The sequence below is a fragment of the Neltuma alba genome, unplaced genomic scaffold (genome assembly GCF_004799145.2).
Source record: "Neltuma alba isolate B1F8T4 unplaced genomic scaffold, ASM479914v2 tig00010124_pilon, whole genome shotgun sequence".
Classification (NCBI taxonomy): Eukaryota; Viridiplantae; Streptophyta; class Magnoliopsida; order Fabales; family Fabaceae; genus Neltuma; species Neltuma alba.
The window spans coordinates 68,503-89,815 of NW_021635075.1; the positions used below are offsets into that span (position 1 = coordinate 68,503).

The following is a 21,313-nucleotide window of genomic DNA, read 5'->3' on the forward strand; positions in this document are numbered from 1 at the left end:
AGATGACCAATTACGAGTAGAATAATATAAACCAGTTTGTATAAGCGTTTTTTACCATATCGTGAACTATATAAAGACACCGGGTATAGATTATATCTCAGAATAGAGTTTTCTTATCATTATTTTATTTTATTTTTTATCTGATATCAAAGCATACATCCAATAGAGGTCAAAACACATGTGGATCTGCAGAAGACAATGGATAAGACAAACGACAACATTTATTATATAATATGTTGTACTCTGAAGATATATTTTCCTTATTCATTATATAACATATTGCACTCTTAGGATATAGTTTCCTGAGTGCTACGACATATATTAAAGGACAACATAAGGACCTAATACATGATTAAAATATTAACCATGTTATGAGAGATCCTAATAATCACTTCAAGTTCATTATGCTTCGGAGATTTTATGAATCCTCACCACACAGTTATCAACAGGCCTCGTATGTGGAAGGTACATCACAGGACTCTTTGGATTCAGTCGTTCAAGCCTTCCATACCAACCAAAACATTAATTAATTACATCGAAAATTGATTGTTAACACTATTAGTTATAATATTAACCTATTGTTGACAAGTTAATGAGAGTGTATTTACCGATAGTTGAGAAGGAAGTGATGAAGAAACACGGTAATTTCCAGCTTTGCAAGCTCATTTCTAGGAGACAGTGACAAACCTATGTTTTTATATGCATTTTTATATATTTTTGGTGGGTTTTTGTCATTATTATTGGTCTTTAATTGTATCGTTTGAGTATAATTCACATTAGAGTGCTTTAGCTTGAATTAGTACATAATAGGGGTAAAATTGTCATAATTGTGATTGATTGATTTTTAAGGATAATTAATGCTACTTTATTCTTAAATTTTGGTTGCAGGTTGGTTTAAGAATTAAAAATTTAAAAAAAAAGGAAAGAAATATGTGAAATAAAAAATAAAAAAAATGTAATAATAAGAGGGTCAGGCAGTAAAACTGTGCGTTTTACTACCTGCCCTAAATTATTTAAATCATCATCATCTTCAACAAAGAGACACGAGAAGCAGAGTTGACGGTGAAAAAAAAAAAAAAAAAGAACAGAGGGAGAGAAGCAGGAGCTCGACGACACCACTCATCATCTTCTTCTTTCTTCTCTGCGATCTGTTCCTGGTGGCAGAGACAGATTAGCGACGGTGAGCAGAGAACGTGAGCGACGGCTGGAGGCGTCTAACAGAACAGAGCATCTTCTTCCTCTCCACGTTGTGACAGAACTAAGGACTAGAGGGCGACGCTGAATCACAGCTCCAACCCTCAGCTTCTTCACCTCCATCAATCCAAACTCATCATCATTGCCGCTGTTCTTCACTGTGTATACTATTCTGTTACTGTCTTTGATCTCTTCACCGTGTTCTCCCTGCATGAACAGTGTTCTTCCATGGCATCCTATAGCAGAATATTGATCATAGCAGTTTTGATGGCAAACCGTGGCTAGCTTCATAATTCTCTAATTCAACAATAATAACAGGAGCTCGGATCATCAAAGGGGAGTTTTAGTTACTTGTACAATAGTTGTTTAATAATTTCTAAGTCTTTGGATAGTTATTTTGTTTATTAAAATATTTGTATTGTTTAATCTGATTATATCTTGAGATTATTGTGGCTAGATTACTGTTTAACATTTGACATTGGGTTATTTATAGCTTTAATTTCAATTATAATGTTGTGGTTATAACATTGTATTGATTTTGGAGTTAATATATTATGATTTTCTGAGATAATTTGGAATCTTAAATCATATTGGGTTTGTTTGGATTCTTGTTTTGAAAACAATTTTTTATTTTTAAAAACAGAAAAACAAAAAAACTTGTCTAGCAATTTGTTTTTAGTTGATTGTTTTAAAAGGCCAAAAAACAAAAATATGTTTTTAAAAACTGAAAACCCAAAGCAACTTTTACAAGTTTTTTCGTTTTTATTTTTGTGTTTTTTATTTTTTTGTTTTGAAAATTTGGAGAAATCTTTTTCTCTTCTCCTCTACTATTTACCACTTATCATTACTGGTGATAATTACCACTTGTCAAAGTATAATTTTTTAAATATTTTTTTCAAATGTGATTTTTTAAAAATTATTTTCCAAACAAATTTTTTTGTTTTTTGTTTCCAAAACTTGTTCTTAAAAACAATTTTATAAAATTGTTTTGAGAATAAGAAAACAAAGAACAAAAACAAACATACCCATTGTCTTTTACTAGCTTTAATTCTATTGTTTTGGATTTAAGAGTTTTAATTAATTATTGGTTTTTATCATCTTTAATTCCATTTTACTATTTTGGTTACAGTTAGTAAGTTGGGATTTTGAAAAAAATATTTTGTGACAATTCGAGGTGGCTCGGTTATTGGATTAAAAGCTTAATTATAATTCTTAATTCATTGTTTTAACCCCCGTATTTTTTTGGAGTGAGGATTGCCTACGTTATTGAATTGGAAGATTGATTATTATTATTGTTTACTCACGTGATTCATTTTCATTTCTTTCATCTTCATTCATTTTAATCATTTTTATATAAAAATAAAAAAGTATTTTAATTTCAATTTAGCTCATGGTGTTTAATTAGCAGTTATCAAATAAAAAATCCTTTTTATAGTTTAGGTTACTTACATTTAATTACTAGGATTTAATTTTGTTTTCGGCTCCTCAAAGTGAATATGACCCGGATTGTGCACTATATTGCATTAATTCAATTAATTTTTGGAGTAATCCTAAAGCGACAAATTAAGGGCATTATTTCAAGTGGCACCATTGCTAGGGAGCCAAGAAATTGGTTCCCTAGTAATTAAGTGTTAAGTGACTTTGATTGGAATTCATTTGTTGAGCTTTTTCAATTTTCAATTTTGTTATTTTTTGCTTTTTTTTTTGTTTTTAGTAGTTTGCATTTGTTTTTAGTTTTTCATAGCATTTTTTTCATTTGCATAGAAAATTTTTCAAAAAAATACAACTAAATATCTTGATTTTTCGTTCATTTGCATTAAAAAAAAAGTATTCAGATCCTTTCATTCATTGCACATTTGATTTCCTTTTTCATTTAGATCCTTTCTTTTTCATTCTCATATATATACACTTGCATTTTATTGCATTCATCTGTTTTTGCTTGAATCTTGTTGTGCAAGTCAATTTGTACTTTGCTTCTAGTTGGTTGATTGTTTATGCCAAGAAGGGGTAGGTCTAAAACCCTAGTTCCTTCCAATCCTGAGCTCCAAAGTTTTTTAAGGGAAGTTAGACAAGGCCAAAGGGTAGAAAGGGATAGTGAGGTTATAATTGAAGAGGAAAATCTTTCACACGAGTCTAACTTGTCCTCTAGTGAATTTAGTGCTTCTGGTGATCCTGAGGTTGAACTAGACAATTCAGCTGGTCTAAATTTGGTGGTTGACTTAGGTGACATAATGGAAACTGTTAATAATCCCAATGGTGGTAATGGTAGAGGGGGCAATGGACATAATGGGGACATGATAGAGTAGGTGAGAATAATGAAGGTAACCCTAGAAGAAGAACCATTAGGGAAGCCACTACTTTTGATACAAATTATGATCCTTTTAATGTTGCATGCCCTAATTTGATGTTAGTTTTGAGATTAAAGGTCTACTACTTAATTCTTTGCCTAAATTCTATGGTTTGACAGGTGAGAACCCGTACAATCATCTGAAATCTCTCTCTATGGTATGTTATAGCATGAAGCCAGTCTGGGCAGTCTGGATGAGGTTCTTTGGAAGGTATTCCACTTGTCTCTAGAGGGCAAAGCACGATAATGGTACATTAGCTTGCCTAAGCATATGGCATATGCCTACCATAACTGGAACAACCTCAGAAAAGCATTCTTGGAGAAGTATTTCCCCGCTTCTCGGACTTTCACACTGAGAAAAGAGATCTACTCTGCAAAGCAAGACTATGATGAGTCACTTTATGACTACTGGAACCTTTTTCAAGACTTGCTTTCTAGATGTCCACACCATCAGATTCCATATGAACAGTTAGTCCAATACTTTTTATGATGGACTTAAGACCCAAGACAAAGGGATGTTGGATGCTACTTCTGGGGGTTCTCTCATTGATTTAACTGCTGAGAAGGCATGGGAACTTATTAAGAAAATAGCTTTAAACCATCAACAATATAGCATCAGGGAGTCTAAAAATGTTAATACAATGCATACTAATCCTTCTTCAGTCCACATTCCTCAATTGGACACATTCACTTCTCAAATTGCTGCTTTGACTACACAGTTGAATAAGCTTGCATCTCACACTCTCCCTGTTGACACTCAGAATTCTAATTCCATGGAGATGATTGTACCTAGTTGTGAGCATTATAACTCTGTTATGCACATCTCTATTGCTTACCCTCATAGATATGAGGAATTTTTCGCCATGTATCAAGGAAGGGCCAATCAATCTAAGCAATGGAACCCATACTCAAATATATATAATGAAGGGTGGAAAGCTCATCCAAATTTTTTATGGGGAGGAGGTGATAATAGGCAAGTTCAAGAAGGATTTCAAGGGAATATGGTTCTTCAAGGGCAATCTCATTATGGAGGGTTACAAGGAGAATCCTTTAGAGCCATGTCTACCTCACAGCAACCACAGTCTAAGGATGATGAGCGGTTCTCTCAAATACTTAAGGGCATTGAGGTAATGACTGAGCACATATCTAAGTTTGAAGTTAAATCTGAAGCTAGATTTGCAGCCCTAGAGAATAGGATGGAGTAATGGGAAACTAGAACTTCCAATTTGACTTCTTACATCACTAAGTTGTCAAATGGTATGTGTGAACAGCAAGCTAAGGCTAGTGGTTCAATGCCTTCCAACACGGTGATAAATCCTAAATCTTTGAATGCAATTACATTGAGAAGTGGAACAGAAATTGGTGCTAAGAAAGTGCAATTCAAAGATGACGAAGAACCGATTGATGAAGAGATAGAAGTTGAGTCTCCTCCTTCTAAAACCACTCAAGACATTCCCAAGACTACTCAAGAGACCTCCATTCAATCCAAAAGGCCAATCAAGAAAGATCACCTTCCAAAGGTGATGAGGTAAATATTTCTGACTTGCCTTTTCCTCATTCTTATCTCATGAGTAAAAAAGTCATTGAAAAGAAAGATAATGATGAGCTTTTTGAAATGTTTAGCATACTTGAGGTTAATGTGCTATTACTTGATTTGATTAAAAAAATGCCCAAGTGTGCTAAGTTTCTAAAAGACCTTTGTACAAACAAGAGGAAGTATAGGCATAGTGAGAAAATCTAACTTGAGTCTAGTGTTAGTGCTATCTTCAAGCCACAGTTACCTATTAAGTGTAAAGATCTGGCTTCCTACACTATTCCTGTACCATAGGTAAAACAAACATTTCACATGCCTTACTAGACTTAGATGTAGCCATAAATGTTATGCCTACCTCTATCTATGAGAGTTTGGGTATTCATACCTTAAAAGACACCAGTGTTGTGCTAGGTCTAACTGATAGGACTATAAGACACCCTAAGGGCTTTCTTGAGGACATTCTTGTGCAAGTGAAGGGTCTTGTGTTCTCAGCTGGCTTCTATGTGCTAGACATGACTGATGAGATTAAAACCGATGGTACTTTGATTCTAAGAAGACCTTTTCTTAGAATAGCCTAAACCATAATTAATGTGAAAGATGGGGTCATTACCATGGGTTTTTGGGACCAACAGATTACCTTTAACATTTCTGACGCTATGAGTTAAGGTTATGCAGATTGCTCTTACTTGGGTATTAATTTGATTGATTGTGCTGTTAATGATATTGATGATTTGCATAAATCTGAGATACATGAACGTGACTAGTATGATGAGATTGTTGAGCATGATTATGCATTTACTTGTTTATCTACCCCTCATTCTTCCTTTTGCTCATGTTATGGTGACGTGATGTGCGTTAACTATTTAGAAGTTGATCGCCTCCTTTTCATCTCTCATGATTTTGATGCATCATCTTGTCTTAACTGTGATCCTGCTTTGAACATTACACTTGATGATAGCCTTGAGAAAGGTGAGTTTGTTAATTTTACAGGTACTAATAATACAGAAGCTGTTACACAAGCTACATCGGTAGCTTCTCCTTTGAGTGGTGCTGGAACAATAGAAGAGGCTAGCAATAAGCTTGCTACTGACTTAGTCACTTCTAATCCCACTCTTTCTTGTGATTTACTTAATGTTGCTGTTGATAAAATAATACCGATCCTCTTTTTTGTAGGTTATCTAAGAGTGGCAGTGAGTTAGGAAGTGGAGGATATATGTCACATTCAGTAATATGGCAATTAAGAATAAGAATATTCCTAAATATTTAAAGGCCAAAAATGACAAGGAGAAATAGAAGAATTTTGGTGAAAAATAATTATTATAATTTTCCAAGCCAATTATGAAAAGTTTGACTAATTAAGAAAAATTGGTCAAGAATAATTATGAAAAAATAATTCTGAGTCTCAAAAAATTAAGGAAAAATAAGAACAATGTTCCTTGAGAATTATATGGGATTATAAAATTGGTTTTATGACCAATTTGCTCTTAGAGAAATTACAAAGGAATTTAAGGGCAATTTAAGCTAGTTCAAGGTCTTTATTTGGAAAATTCCAAATAAATATTTTTAAGAAGAATAAAATCCCAAGAAAATTCCTATGATATCCCAAGAAATTATAAGAGATTATGGAATTAAAATAAGACCCTCAAGTGTCCAAGATTTTTTCCAATTCCTTTGAAAAGTGGAAAAATCACTAAAGGGAAGGAAATTAGTTTTCCATTTTATTTAATTATTAGGAAATTAATTTTGAGACGAAGAGGACAATTTGGGAAGATAAAAATGAGGAGAATAATTTATGGATTTGAAAGAAAATAATTACAAAGGCCAGAGTGCTGTAATTATAGAAAAGAAGTTAAACTCGGAGTAAAAGTGCACCGATAAAGCAAGAGGTAGAGTCTTGCACTTTGCTTGGCCCACAAGTTGCCACTTGTCAAGCCTTTAATGGAAGATAATTAAAACTTTCCAAGTGTCAAGCTACCAATGGAGATGATCTTGACTTTGGAATTTAATTACATTATGATTTAAGTTAATTAAGAGAGAGGATTCAGACTAATTAGGCTCTTGACACATGGCATATCATTAATGATGGTTGGTGGGATATTTTGTGAGCATTAATGAGCTTTTCCTCCCCCATAATCAGACCTCATTTCGTGCTAAAGGGAAAAGAGAGAGAGAGCAAGAGTGATTTTGTGAAGAGATCAAGCAAAAGCAAGCATATTTGACCTTCCAACTAAGATCCAAGCTTGGTAAGTTGTCTTAAGATGTTGCTTGCTTTGTTTTATTGATTTGTATGGTTGGAAAAATCACTTCTTTTCCCTTCTTGTTGCTGGCTGAAATGGGTATAGTGTAGGGAAGGAGGTTTTGTTGTTAAATATAGTTAGAACACTATGATTTAAGATGGTTTCAAGTGGTTTAGTATTGTTTTGAAAAGTTTTTCATGGTTGAACTTCAAGAGGTTTGGCTCGGCCAAGACAAAAACTGAACCCTAGGATGTGTTTTCCAAAGTTTTGAGGCTTCCATTGTGTTCAAAATGAAAAATGGTGTAGGGTAAACCTAAAGAACAAGTGTTGGAAGCCATAGAATCAAAGTTGCAATTTTTGGGTTTTGAACCCTAATGGTTCGGCCAAGCTGAAACTGAAGGAAGGAAATTTATTTTGTTAAATCCAAGTAGATATTTGGAATCTACATGAAATATCATGTAGGGTTGAGTCAAGAGGGAACTTTTAGGGTTTATGGAAACCAACTCTAAAAATTCAAGAATAAAGATGGAAGCTTTAAGGGGCTTAGGAGTTACTTGAGTTATGTTATTGATTTTATGAGGAATGGTTGATGATTCTTGCTGCCCTTTTTGTGGATTTCCATGTTAGTGTTTGGCACTTGTGGAAGCAAGAAGGAACAACAAGAAAAACAAAAAGCATTGGATCAAGGTAGTGGGATCTAATTAGCCATTAATGTTAACTTTGCATTATTATTTATGGCATGTATGCTTGCTATTATATGGTTGAACTATGATGTTGTGATATGGTTGCTCCTTGCATTTGTTGCCATGGCCTTGCATGTTGAGGTTGCCTATTTATAAAAAGATTAGTTCTCCTATGATAGCTAATGTTGAAATGCTTTATAATGATGCATGTTAATGTTTTGGTTGATTGATCTTGCTACTGGGATTTCTTAAAATCTCATCCCCCAAATATAATCTAACATTTTAGGGCCTGAAACTCTTATGAGCAAGTTGCAGATTGGAGGCTAAATTATGGTGTCTTGCCATAAAATTCGTCGACCCTTTTTGGTTATGTACATATTAGGCTAACAGTGCTGTAAGCACATTGACACTGCCATGTTCATGTGACTTTTTGATTATGCTCCTGAACGCATTTAATCACGAATTTTGGTATGATTATAGATAATGTCCTGAGCTTCAATTTGATAGCTAATACGTTAAAAATGGCCAAGTATACGAATTTTAATGATTTTTCAAAGTTAAAGATCAGAATCTGGGAAAAAGGGTTTTTGGCAAATGGACAGTGTTGCATTTCACAAAAACCTGACACTTTTTCATAAGGAATTGGATCATGAGATTATTTTTTCTTGAAAGAGAACTTAAATAGATTTAAATATAATTTTTAACCACCCCGTTTGGATTTTTGTGGAATAAGTTATAAAGTTTTAAAGTTGGGCCAGAAAAACTGGATTTTTACCCGATAAACAGTAAAAATCCGAAATTTAGCGTTTTTAAGGTGAAAATTGATTCCAAGACCATCCAATGTGGTCTAAAGTAGTTTTAAATGAAACCTAAGTGGATATAATAGTAAGGTGTGACAATATACACATCATGATGAGCTCATATCTCCTTCCCCAAGCCACATGAACACATTGCTTACATTGAATGCACTTGACATAAAAGAATTAGCTCCTTCTGTTATGCAACCTCTTGATTTAGAATTGAAACCCCTTCCTCCTAACTTGAAATAGTCTTTCTTGCTGCTGATTCTCAATTGCTTATTATTATTTCGAGTTCTTTGAGTAGTTCTAAAGAAGAAAGATTGATTTCTATGTTGAAGAGTCATAAAAGGACTATAGGATGGTCTTTAAGGGACATACCAGGGCTTAATCTATCAGTTTGCACACACAGGATCCTTTTAAATAAAGGGTCCAAGCCAGTTAGGCGACCACAGAGGAGAATGAATCCTCTCATTCTGGATGTGGTTAAGAAGGAAGTCTCTAAAATGTTGAGTACTGGGATCATCTATCCCATATCAGATAGCGAGCAGGTAAGTCTGCTACTAGTAGTATTAAAGAAGACCGGTATCACAGTAGTAAGAAATGAAAATGATGAATTGATTCCAACTAGGGTTCAAAATGCTTGGAGAGTGTATATAGATTATAGAAAGTTGAATGATGCCACGAGAAAGGACCACTTTCCATTACCTTTTATAGATCAGATGTTGGAGAGAATTTCAAGAAAGTCTTACTATTGTTTTCTGGATGGTTTTTCTGGCTATTTTCAAGTGCCCATTGCTCCTAAAGACCAAGTCAAAACTATTTTTACATGCCTTTTTGGTACCTTTGCTTATCAAAGGATGCCATTTGGGTTGCGTAATGCTCCAGGCACTTTATAAAGGTGTATGATGGCGATATTTAGTGATCTTTTAGAGCAGAACATGAAAGCTTTTATGGATAACTTCACTGTTTACGGTCAGAGTTTTGATGAGTGCTTGAATAGCCTAGAGCAAGCTCTTGAGAGGTGTATTGATAAGAAATTGGTTTTAAACTTTAAAAAGTGTCATTTCATGTTTGATAGAGAGATAGTTTTAGGTCACCTCATTTCCCAGAAGGGGATTGAGGTTGATAGGGCCAACATTGAAGTTATTTCATTCCTTCCTTATCCCACTTGTTTAAAGGACTTGAGGTCTTTCTTAGGGCATGCAGGTTTTTATCAACGCTTTATTAAGGACTTTAGTAAAGTTGCATTGCCTCTTTCTACCTTGTTGAAAAAAGATGTTGAATTTAAATTTAATGACAAGTATAGACAGGCTTTTGACACTTTAAGATCTATGCTTGTTTCACCTCCTATTCTCACTACACCTAACTGGAATTTACATTTTGAATTATCTTGTGATACTTCTAACTTTGCAGTAGGTGCCATGCTTAGACAGAAGGAAGAGAAACAGTCTAAAGTCATAGCATATGCCTCCAAGACGCTTGATTCCGCTCAAATCAATTATACTACAATAGAGAAGGAACTGTTTGCTATTATTTTTGCTTTGGATAAGTTTAGACAGTATCTGATAAACTCTCGAATGGTTGTTTTTACAGATCATGCAACAATTCGATACCTATTTAAGAAGCCTCAGCCTAAACCTAGACTGTTGAGATGGGCTTTGTTGCTACAGTAGTTCGATATCGAGATCAGGGATAGAGCCGGAGCAGAGAATCATGTAGCTGACCACCTTAGCCGGTTACCTAAAGGCACACAGGGAGTTGATTCTTCTAATCTTGTTATTGACTCATTTCCTAATTCTGCACTTTTTTCCTTGGCAATTCATGAGCCTTGGTACTCTAATATAGTAAATTATCTTATCACTAACCTTATCCCTCCTTCTATGTCTAAATTTCATATTGATAAGCTGAAGAGGGAGACAAGATACTATATCTGGGATGCTCCAATCCTATAGAAGCAATATAGTGACCAGATTATCAGACGCTGTGTTTCAAACAATGAGATCCACTCTATCCTTACTTTTGCACATTCTTTATCTTACGGGGGGCATTTTAGTGCTAATAGGACTGCTAGGAGGGTTTTAGAGTGTGGTTTTTATTGGTCTTCTCTATTTAAGGATGCTTATTCTTTCTGCAAGTCTTGTGATAAGTGTCAGAGGTTTGGGAGCTCAGGTAGGAAGAATGAGATGCCTCTAAGACCTATGCATTTTTGTGAAATCTTTGACGTGTGGGGTTTGGACTTTATGGGTCCCTTCCCTTCATCTTTTAGGTTTTCATACATATTACTTGCAGTAGATTATGTGTCTCGATGTGTAGAGGCAGTGCCAACTAGGAAAGATGATGCTTCTACTGTTGCCAAGTTTTTATGTTCTCATATCTTTTGCAGGTATGGCATTCCAAGAGCAATCATCAGTGACCAAGGAACACACTTCTGTAACAGGACCATCAATTCTCTATTGGCTAAATATGGAGTCAATCACAAGCTGGCCACTCCTTATCACCCACAGACGAATGGGTTAGCTGAAGTCTCTAACTGGGAAGTGAAGCGAATACTTGAGATGATCGTGAAACCATCTAGTAAGGACTAGAGTGAAAGGCTTGAGGAAGCTCTTTGGGCTTACAGGACTACCTACAAGACCCCTATAGGCATGTCTCCCTTCCAGTTGCTATATGGCAAGGCTTGCCATCTACCTTTGGAGATCGAGCATAAATCTTATTGGGCAATCAAGGCATATGATGCAGATCTCGAATCTTTAATAGTCAATTGATAGATGCAAGTCCAAGAACTTGAAGAAATGAGACTTGAGTCCTATGACAATGCCAAAATCTATAAAGACAAGCTGAAAATGATTCATGACAAACAGATTTTGAGGAAGCAGTTTCATAAAGGTGATAAGGTTCTAAAGTTTAAAGCCTAGTTGAAGTTGATGCCTGGGAAGTTTGTCACCAAGTGGGAAGGTCCGTTTAGAGTTACTAAAGTATATCCATTTAGCATAGTAGAGCTCGTAGATGAGGAAATCGGTAACTTCACAAGTCAACGGCCATCTGCTGAAGCACTACCACGAGGATCAAAGACCCCCCTGATCACGCGGTTGTTCCCTTTCACCCTACTCTTTTACTTTCTATTGTATTGCTGGTGATATCTATTTGCTGAGATAGTTAGGAGTAAGTGTGAGGGAGGGAACTTTTCCAGTAGTTGTAGTTGTAGCAGTTTATTTCTATTTAGTAACTGTTTGTTTTGTTTCCTCTTGATTCTGCCATCACTTGATTTATACTTGTCTGTTTTCAAAACAACATTATCTTATCCTATCTCTTCCCTCTCTCTTCTTTGTGATAGTGACGTGTTGTGCTTCAATTTCAAATCGGACTTCACAACTTTCACTTCACCTGAGAGTTTAGGTTGAGATAATATTGTTTTTCTTACATTGAGGACAATGTATTGATCAAGTGTGGGGGAGGGATTGTTATTGAGCTGTTTTAAAAAAAAAAAACTTTGCCTTTAGATTTGCTCCTGTTTCCTAAGTATTGATGCTATAATTACTCTCTTCTTTGCCTTATTGGTTGATTTTTTAATAGCATCGCATGATTTGAGAGCAATTCTTGCTCGGGAATTTTGTTGTTGATTTCTGTACCCTCTTGTTTTCAATCGCCTTAGTGTTTTGCACTGTTATATGGGCGATTTGCTGTTTTCTCTGCTGTTGAATTTTGACTTTTATAATCCTAGGGCTTTTCTTTTTTAAAGTCCTTTTGCACAATGCTTGTGAATGTTGTACGGCTGAGTTTGATTGTATTTGATTTGAGTGATTTCTGTTCTTAGTTGGTTAGCTTAGTAGAATTCCTTTGGTGCAGTGTTATTAACCTTGTTTCATAGCTTGATCCTTAAGGAGGAAACATCTTGGAGAAAGCCTTGGTGGAAGGATTTCACTCATTGCTTTTTAGCAAGCGTTTTACATGAGTTACATTTAGTTTTTCATTTGGAAAAGTACATCATTAATGTCTATATCTTTGCCTTCTTGGGTTTAGATGTCAAAACAGCAAAAAAAAAAAAAGAAAGAGAAAAAGAAAACAAAAGAAGAAAACGAAATAGAAAGGCAATAAAGAGAAGAAAATGTATAGAAAAAGCCAAAGGAAAAAAGTCAAAGAAAAAGAAAATCAGTTGCAACAAAAGAATAAAATTTGAAATAAGCATTCCATGGTGGTTTAAAGAGCAAGGATTTCTATTTCAAAAGGTTAAAATTTGCACATTGGTGTTGTTTCATGATTGTACTTTAGCTCACTTTGAGTTGATACTTTATTACTCATGCATTTCACTTGTTAGTTCATTTCATTCATTTGGCCTTACTTTCCAACATTACAACCCTTCAAGTCCCCTTGATCATGAGCCCAAGGTATGTTAGTGGTGGAGACATTAGAATCTCTACAAGCTTATGGTAGATGCTAATCGAGGTGGATTGATTGAAATTTTTCCCATTTGAGAAATGAGTGAAACACTTATAGCCTATGTGAGCTCTATTATGTTTCTTTTCTTTTATCTTGCTATGTTTCTTGTGTTGATTTCTCTGAACTGAAGTATTCTATGATTGTTGATTGATTAGGAATAAAGGTTACTTGAGTTAATTTCACATTCATGCTTAGTTGATTTTATGTTTGCTTGTATTGAGTGTCTCTGTTAGATTCTTCTTTACTGATATTTTGCCCAAGAGTACAAAAGGCTACGTGTGGGGGAGTTGACAAATGTATGTTTTTACATGCATTTTTATATATTTTTGGTGGGCTTTTGTCATCATTATTGGTCTTTAATTGCATCATTTGAGTATAATTCATATTAGAGTGTTTTAGCTTGAATTAGTGCATAATATGGGTAAAATTGTCATAATTGTGATTGATTGATTTTTAAGGACAATTAATGCTACCTTATTCTTGAATTTTGGTTGCAGGTTTGTTGAAGAATTAAAAATTAAAAAAAAGAAAAAAAGGAAAGAAATACATGAAATAAAAAATAAAAAAATGTAATAATAAGGTCAGGTAGTAAAACTGTGCGTTTTACTAACTGCCCTAAATTATTTAAATCATCATCATCTTCAACAAAGAGACGCGAGAAGCAGAGTTGACGGTGAAAAAAAAAAAGAAGAACAGAGGTGAGCATTCAGAACAAAGGGAGAGAAGCAGGAGCTCGACGGCACCACTCATCATCTTCTTCTTTCTTCTCCGCGATTTGTTCCTGGTGGCAGAGACAGATTAGTGACAGTGAGCAGAGAACATGAGCGATGGCTGGAGGCATCCAACAGAATAGAGCATCTTCTTCCTCTCCACATTGCGATAGAACTAAGGACCAGAGGGCGACGCTGAATCACAGCTCCAACCCTCAACTTCTTCACCTCCATCAATCCAAATTCATCATCATTGCCGCTGTTCTTCACTGTGTATACTATTTCGTCACTGTTTTTGATCTCTTCACTGTGTTCTCCCAGCGTGAACAGTGTTCTTCCATAGCATCTTATAGCAGAATATTGATCATAACAGTTTTGATGGTAAAGCATGGCTAGCTTCATAATTCTCTAATTCAACAATAATGGCAGGACCTCGGATCATCAAAAGGGAGTTTTAGTTACTTTAATTTCCTGTACAATAGTTGTTTAACAATTCCTAGGTCTTAGGATAGTCATTCTGATTATTGGAAAATTTGTATTGTTTAATCTGCTTATATCTGGAGATTATTGTGGCTGGATCACTGTTTAGTATTTGACATTGAGATATTTATAGCTTTAATTTCAATTATAATGTTGTGGTTATGACATTTGCATTGATTTTGGAGTTAATATATTGTGATTTTCTGAGGTAGTTTGAAATCTTAGATCATATTGTCTTTTGCTAGTTTTAATTCTGTTGTTTTGGATTTAAGACTTTTAATTAAGCATTGGTTTTTAGCATCCTTATTTCCATTTTACTATTCTAGTTGCAGTTAGTGAGTTGGGATTTTGGGAAAATATTTTGTGGCAATTCGAGGTGGCTCGGTTGCTGGATTAAAACCTCAAGTATAATTCTTAATTCATTGTTTTAACTCCCGTATTTTTTTAGACTGAGGATTGCCTGCGTTATTGAATTGGAGGATTGATTATTATCATTGTTTACTCGCGTGATTCATTTTCATCTCTTTCATCTTCATTCATTTGAGTCATTTTTATATAAAAATAAAAAAGGTATTTTAATTTCAATTTAATTCATGGTGTTTAATTAGTAGTTATCAAATCAAAAATTCTTTTTATAGTTTAGGTTACTTGTATTTATTTACTAGGATTTAATTTTGTTTTCGACTCCTCAAAGTGAATACGACCCGGATGGTGTACTATATTGCATTAATTCAATTAATTTTTGGAGTAATCCCAAAGCGACAAATTAAGGGCATTATTTCAAGCAGTCTACTTCTTGCTCCAAATGGCATAAACTCCATTGCTTTTGGGATAAAATTCTATAATATACAAGCATAAAAACAATAGTTAAAAGATATTGTTGTAAGGGAATGTTACTAGAAATATATAATGTTAGATATGAAAATGTATCTATTCAGCTCACATCTCATGTAACATCTCGGATTTTAGGCCCAGAAATACCAGATTATCCTAAGATGGATAAGCTATTAGACTCTTTTTAGCAAGAGTTCTAGAAGTTTCCTAAAAAGGATGGGAGGATCTTCAAGGACTAAATTGTGAGGTAAGAGTTTTCTGGAACTATGAGACAGGCCCTTAAGGTAAAGATGAGAATGATAGTATATGCTGAAAAGACCTGATAAAGGCAGTGTTAGAGAAACCTGAAATACCATGAAGATAGGTACACATTCATGTAATTTACTATACTAAATGGCAAGGAAATGAACCACGAATATTTTTTTCCATAGAGAATTAAAAGAGTTTTAAATGGAGACTTGAATCACCTCAATACGATTTTGATATAATTAGTTATGAATTTTTAAAATTAGACCAAAAATCTTGAATTAAGCAGTGAATAGTAACCTAAGTTACAAATTTTGAATTTTCAATCTACGGGCTTATTTGGTGATCCGCTAGAACTGTAACACTTTCGGACGCGTACAAAAAGGGTGTCAATGGTAGGATGTTTCATCTCATCTAGAAGGATTGAATTCCATGGGGTTTAAACATATCTTGGGATCATAATGAATAGTCCTAAACCAAGCAAGGGCTCCCCATTCTTTCAAAACAAGGTAGTCTGTATAATTTTAAATTAGTTAGTAGCTTCAAAAACAAAAAGTTAAATTCAAGCCTCGTGATGAATTAGAACAAAATGACTTGAGTTAAAAGGATTGGAAGCAACCATTAATATTCACATTTGATTTGGCCACTCTGAAGACAGTTATTGGGAATGTAACCAAATGCATAGTTTCATCAATCACCTATATATGCAAAGCATGAAACAAATTTAGAGTATATGATGTTAGTTTAAGGTTCATATGTAGAATGGTTTAAATTGCAAATCATATGTACGTGCTACTATGAGTGTGAGTGTGTTAGATTCATATATATACTTTAGAAAGGTATTCCATTTGTTGAGTTTCCTTAAGTGTTAATCCAATCTGTGTTGCAGGTCTTCTTTTGATGATTTCTTCTTGTTCAGCCTACGCAATAGCACTAGTTAAAATCTTTGAGTGAAAATCACATTATAATCTTAATCTATGTAAAAGGAATTATGATTTAGGATTCAATTGCAACTTAATTTTAAAATAGCTTATAGCTGAACACAAATTCTCCATAACTTTACAATATTATGGAACTAGAATAGCAAATTCATGGTACCTTAGCCTTCTGGAAAATTTTAGGGTGTTGTTGTAGGTAACTTGTTGCTCACATAGCAGTGTCACTACTACAAAATATATTATTTTTCTCTGTTTTAAAGGCCCTGTTTTGCCTGTTTTAGGGGAGACATTGATCGAAGAGACGTAGATAGTAATTATATATTTGTCTATTTTAAAACAGATGAATATTAATATCCATATATTCGTCTGTTTCATAACAGACGAATATGGGCATGCATAAAAGTGAAAATTTGCATATTTTCAGTTTTTATTCAACCTGCAATTCCAAAAGTATACATACAGCAGAACTAAAACAAAGTACAACAAAACAATAACAGCAATTTAGCACAACCAAATCACATGTGACCTGAAGATTCATGACCAGCATTCAAATACATTAACATAGTATCAATGATTTGCTCATAATCTAATTTGTTTCTATTTTCATCTTTTGCATTCATAAGGCCATTGATCATGTCTCTAGATTTTTTATAATAAACATTTTCCTTCATTTCTTTTCTTCGTTGATCAATAACACTTTGAAATACAGCCACTAGTGTTTTCCTAGCCTGAAAAACAACCAGAAAAAGCAAGCATAATTTCAAGTAAAAGATTAAGATGGATCGATATATGTAAAGTGGAAATCTAAATGTGAGTTTTGGCTCACACAAGTTAGATTTCTTGGCCATGTCATTTCACAAGATGAGGTCTCTGTGGATCCTAGTAAAGTTGAAGTTGTATTGAAATGGAAAAGGCCTAAGACACTGACTGAAATTAGAACTTTTCTAGGTTTAGTTGGTTATAACAGAAGATTTATTTAGAATTTCTCTTAAATCATGCTACTGTTAACCAAGCTTACCGGAAAGAACCAAGTTTGTATGGGATGACAAGAGTGAGGCTAGTTTTCAAGAGTTAAAGCAAAGGCTTATGACTGCTTTAGTTTTAATTATCCTCGATCCCCAACAAACCTATGTGGTTTATAGTAATGCTAGCAAGCATGGATTGGGATGTGTCATGATGCAACAGGGCAGAGTGGTAGCTTATGCCTCTGGACAACTTGAATGTTATGAAGCGAATTGCCCCATGCATGATCTGGAGCTGGCAACGATAGTATATGCTCTGAAAATTTGGAAGCATTATCTCTATGGAGCTGTGATTAAGCTGTATTGCGATCATAAGAGCCTCAAGTACCTTCAAGATGAGAAGGAATTGAATATGAGGAAGAGAAGATGGATGGAACTGTTGAAATATTATAATTTTAAGATAAAGTACCATCCAGGCAAAGTAAATATTATAGCTGATGCCCTGAGTTGAAAAGCTATGCAGGTTGTAGCTTTGATGGTTTAGGAGTAAGAGTTGCTTGAGAAATTCTGATATTTGAACCTGGCCAATGAAATCATGATCAGAAACTATGTAGTAAAGCATGTTGAGAATGAATTGTGCAATGCGATTCAACAGACACAAAAAGAAGATAGTTTGGCAAGAGAACTAAAGGAAAAGATCGAGAATGGAGAGACTCAAGACCATGATTTTTCCTCAAGTAGTCTTGTTCGATACAAAAAAAGGGTTTTTGTACTATTGAAAGCTATACTCTAAAGAAGAATTCTCGATGAGGCACATAAGAGCAAGTAAGCTCTTTATCCTGGCATGGTAAAGATGTATCAAAGTCTAAAGTCTCTATACTCATGGTCGAGAATGAAGAGTGATATTACTAAGTATGTAGCTCAATGTCTCACATGTCAAAAGATTAAAGCTGAGCACTGGAAACCCCTAAGACCTTTACAACCATTAAAAGTTCTTGAATGGAAATGGGAAAGCATGACAGTGGATTTCATGATGGGTTTGCCAAAAACTTCAGATGTTTACAATGCCATATGGGTGATAGTTGATCATTTGACGAAATCAGCTCATTTCTTGGCAATTAGAGCTAACTACACCTTAGAAAAGTTCGCGAATGTGTATATAAAAGAGGAAGTTAGACTTCACGGAGTACCTAAGAGTATTGTATCCAACAGAGATCCACGATTTACTTCCAAGTTTTAGGGATCTCTGCATGAAGCTATGGGTACTTAGTTGAAATTTAGCACTGCATATCACCAACAAGCTGACATTCAAACAAAAAGAACTATCTAGGCAATAGAAGATATGCCGAGAGCTTGTGTTTTAGACTTTAAGAAAAGTTGGGATTACATCTTGCCATACACTGAGTTTGCCTAGAACAATAACTATCATGCAAGTATTCAAATGGCTCCATACGAAGCATTATATGGTAGAAGGTGCAGATATCTGTTATGTTAGACTGAATTATGTGAAAGGAAGCCATATGGTCTAGATTTGGTTGATCAAACCTTTGAACAGATCAAAATTATTAAAAAGAAACTTTTAGCTGTTCAAAGAAGATAGAAAAGTTATATGGATAAGAGAAGAAGGTTGCTAGAATGCAAGGTTGGAGACCATGTGTTGTTAAAAGTGGCACTGATTACAGGCATTGGAAAATCAATGAAAATGAAGAAATTAAGCCTAAAGTTTGTAGGGCCATTTGAAATTCTTGTAAAAGTAGGCCCAGTGGCAAATCAGATGGCTCTACCTCCACAGTTGAGCAAGTTACACAATGTTTTTCACGTGTCTCAACTAAAAAAGTATCAACTAGACCCAGAGCATGTCATTGAACATGAAGAAATTGATCTACAAGATGATTTGACTCATGATGTGCGACTCGAACGAATCATTGATAGATAAGGAAAGAAGGTTGAGGAATGAAAGTATTTCGTTTGTGAAAGCACTAGAAGCTTTCACCATGAATAGTCACTTGTTATATGAGTCATAGGTCTCAACACCATTCGTCCATAGGTCAATCAATTTGTGTATCAACGGTTGCAGGTATACGTCTATATCATTTCCTGGTACTTTCTTGCCAGGAATGATCATGGAAAGCAAAACGAAGCTTTGCTTCATGCACATCCAAGGTGGTAGATTGTATGGAATCAACACCATCGGCCAGATACTGTAACTTGTGCTCATGTTTCCGAAGGGATTGAAATCATCAGTGTCCAACGCAAGATGTACATTTCTAGGATCACTAGCAAAGTCTGGAAATTTCACATCAAATGTTTTCCACACCTTCGAATCTTGTGGGTGCCTTGACCTGCCATCTGGATTTTCCTCAGTCACATGCCACCTCATATGCTGAGCCATTTTTGATGACATATACATTCTTTGCAACCGCAGTTTCAAAGGAAAGTATGTAAGGAAATAATGTATTAAAAATTTCAAATATTGAATATTTAAAGACCGAACAAGTAACACATTATAATCAATTGCATTGAGAATTTCAAATATCGAATATTTAGAAACGAAACAAGTAACACATTATAATAAATTTTACCTAAGAATTTTGGCTGGTTTCTTCTTTTGCTCTTTCCCCTTCTGTACCGACTTATAGCGAGACGTCTTATATCTTGTACAAATCTCCTTGTTCGCATCATCTTCCCAGTACAACATACGGTCGTTTGGGCATGCATCTGTCTTCTTGTAGTTCAAGCCAAGCTTGTTAATAATCTTCTTTACTTCATAAAAAGATAGAGGGAATTCAGCTTGAGGGAAAGCATCTCCCAGTAATTCCAAAAGCATGGATATCGCCTTGTCAGTCATACCACACAAGCATTTGATATGATACAACCTCACCAAGAATGACAACTTAGAATACTTTGTGTGCCCAGAATAAAGAGGCTTGTCAGCTTCACTCATGAGGTCAAAAAACTCTCGAATAGTTTTGTTTCTAGGAAACTCCGGTTTCTACGCACAGCATCGTTCACGGCATCAGCTTCGTCCACTCGAACTCCTATCTGTGAAACTACTGGAACTGACTCAGCAACCATATCTGGTCGTTCCCCATGTAGTTGCCAAAATACATACTCTTGCGAGAAGGGCTTAAAGATCAAATGTTCTCTAACAATATCTCTGCTATGCCACTTCTTGAAATTACATTTAGGACATGGACACTGAATCTTACCATTTACGGCGATATTGGCAAAAGCAAAATCCAAGAAATAGTTTAGACTAGCCAAGTATTGTGGAGTCGACCAGTGCAAGTTGATCCATGACCTATCCATCACTAATGTTGCTCAAATTTCATGAACATATGACATAGGAAGCTCAAAGAGAAGTTAAAATGAATTTCAGATGGAGTTCTTTAGCTTATAAAGAAGGCTGCCAACGGATACATAACGGTTAAATTTTTGTAGTGGTTTTAAACCGCTAGAAATTTGTAGCGGTTTTAAAGCTAAAAATTTGAATTCAGAAGCATTTTCTAGCAGTTAGAGATTTTCTAGCGGTTTAAAACCGCTTGAAGTTTCAAGCTGGGAGGGAAATTTGAATATGACAACAGTTATATATTTTCTAGCGGTTTATAACTGTTAAGAATTTTTTGCCAATGGTTATTTATTTTTTAGTGGTTTTTAACCGCTAGAAAGTTCCAGGGAGGAAGGAAATTTGAATTTCCCGTGAATGTTTTAGCGGTTAATTAACTGCTAGAAATTGTTAATATTTTTCAGTTTTGTAGCAGTTTATAACTGCTAGAAAATGTTCGTTAGAATAAATTAATATTTATTAAATTAAATTTTACAAAAAATATTAAAATAATAAATAGGTATTAAAAGGTATCGATAATATATGTATGCATAAATTTAAAAAATTCCATGATATGTTAACTATT

The 21,313-nt window shown here is 34.7% G+C and overlaps 1 pseudogene; it reads right to left on the reverse strand.

Moving 5' to 3' along the window:
- Positions 1-402: 402 nt before the first annotated feature.
- Positions 403-19,794, reverse strand: LOC114754236 (ent-kaurenoic acid oxidase 1-like; annotated as a pseudogene).
- Positions 19,795-21,313: the final 1,519 nt, after the last annotated feature.